This window comes from Lupinus angustifolius, chromosome LG13, assembly GCF_001865875.1.
Source record: "Lupinus angustifolius cultivar Tanjil chromosome LG13, LupAngTanjil_v1.0, whole genome shotgun sequence".
Classification (NCBI taxonomy): domain Eukaryota; kingdom Viridiplantae; phylum Streptophyta; class Magnoliopsida; order Fabales; family Fabaceae; genus Lupinus; species Lupinus angustifolius.
Window position 1 is genome coordinate 12,555,606 of NC_032021.1, and position 2,337 is coordinate 12,557,942.

At 33.3% G+C, this 2,337-nt stretch overlaps 1 pseudogene; it reads right to left on the reverse strand.

Annotated features, from left to right (window-relative positions):
- The window catches only part of LOC109363603, a 6,157-nt pseudogene continuing 4,188 nt past the window's right edge, over nucleotides 369-2,337 (reverse strand).

Sequence of the window (2,337 nt, forward strand, 5' to 3'; positions counted from 1 at the left end):
ACTTGCAACAACTTCTCCTCTTGATCAACATCAAGGGAGGTGGAAACAATAACATGAAGCTTCTCATCATCCTCTAAGTAAGCATCCTTGAGGTTTTCAGGCAAAGGTTTAAGCTCCAATATAGGTGCCTGCAAAACAGATGGAACCAAAGTAGCAGACATAGATTCTACAACTTGCACTTGGACAAGTAAATCAGATTGTTGTATGATGTTTGCAGCAACAGGGTTAGTGCAATCTGATTCTACAACATTTTGATCAACAGAAATATGTAAAATCTCATCAATACAAGAATTACACATTTTAGAATTAGTGCATGTATGACAAGTGTATGAGTCTATCAATGACAGAGAATCAAAATCATTAATAAAATTAGAGATATGCTCATTATTTAACTCATCAAGTAAATCAATATGAAACACAAAATGGTCATCAGATGGATGCTTCATAGCATCAAAAATATTAAAGCGGACCACAATATTACCAAACTCCATAGATAATGTTCCAGCATGGACATCTATCTTGGTTCGGGCTGTTCTAAAAAATGGCCTCCCCAAAATGATAGGAACTGTGTTCCGGGAGGATCTCTCTTCCATATCGAGAATATAAAAATCAACAAGAAAAATAAGTTCACCAACCCGAACCAAGACATCCTCTATCAAACCAGCAGGGTAGGCAGTACTCCTGTTTGCTAATTGAATCACTACCCTAGTGGGTTGCATAGGTCCAAGTGATAGAGACATGAAAACAGACATAGACATAACATTAATCGAAGCACCTAGATCTAGCATGGCATTCTCAAATTAACATTAATCGAAGCACCTACATCTAGCATGACATTCTCAAATTTGCTATTACCTATTATGCAAGGTAAAACAAATGTACCCAGGTCCTTACATTTTCAGGAATGTGAGGAACAGGTTTACCTATTAGTGCGGAAACATTTTTGCCCAAGTTGATCCTCTCATTACCTTTGAGCCTCCTCTTGTGAGTGCACAACTCCTTTAGAAATTTTGCATATCTTTGAATTTGTTTGATTGCATCAAGTAAAGGTATGTTCACCTCTACCTTTCTAAATGTGTCCAAGATCTCATTGTCTACCTCTTCCATCTTCTTACTTTGAATGGCTCTTCGAGGAAATGGAAGATGAATGGAAGATGGTTGTGCAGCACTTGTGGAAGGTTGTTGAAAGATCTTTTTGAGAGAGGTTTTATTTTCCTCTCTCATTTTCTCGGCGTGTTCTTTTTATTTGAATAAGTAAGTGAACACAATTTTATTCTTTGTTCGCCATCTCGACTTTGTTGAAATAAATTCCAACGCCGGTATAATGGTTTCAAGAATATTCCAGTTACAACTCACTTCTTAATAATCATGTGAATGAGTTATTCCTTCTTTGCCCCATCTCGAATTTTTTAGAATAAATTCTAACACCGGTACAATGGTATCGAAGCAATCCCTTATTACATAATTATTAAGTACCTTGAATACCACCTCGGTTTTGTGGAATAAATTCCAACATTTGTTTACTGGTATTCTAATGTACAAAAGTGATGAATAGTTAGTTATTAGAAACAAATAAATAAAGAACAAAAGAATAATAAATTTAAGTGACCTTTATTTATTTACTCTCTTTCGGGTTCATTTTATTTACAAACCAAACTTCTTCCTTAAGGAAGGTTGGTATTAAAGAATAAATAAATTGCGGAAAATAAATAACAATAAATAAAAGTTAGTAAGNATTAAACCTCTTTCAAGATTCAATTATAGTATAGTATAGGGTTATGTCGAACCACAAGGATTTGCCTAATAGAATCAATCATATGAATATGTCAAAGCACAAATAATGAGTTGAACATATTTTGGTGGTTTTGTTGTTTGGTTTGCACATAAATAATTTAACAAGAAAAATAAACTAAATATTAACAAATTCTTGAGGAGACATGATCAATTTGAATAAGGAAAATATTTAGCAACTTCTTATGAGTTTGAACTACTTAGACAAGTTCTTATGTTTTACTTTGATTAACTCCAAACACCAAGTTCTAAAATCCTCCTTTTAGTGTATGTCCTAAAATGGTAGAATGATAATCACTTATATTTATTACTAAACAATATTACGTCCACAAGAGACTAGGTTGTCACACCCTAATCTTGGCTACTCTAATATTGAAGTAGTAATGAATATAAGATCTTAAGAAAAGTATGCTTAACTTGGCAAATAAACTAAGTAGTACAACTACTTCTTAGTTTATTTGTTAAGTGTTTGAGACAAGTAATTTTTCATGACTTGAAATCGGTTTTTAGGTGATCAATCGAAAAAGAGCATTAAGAACTTCTCAA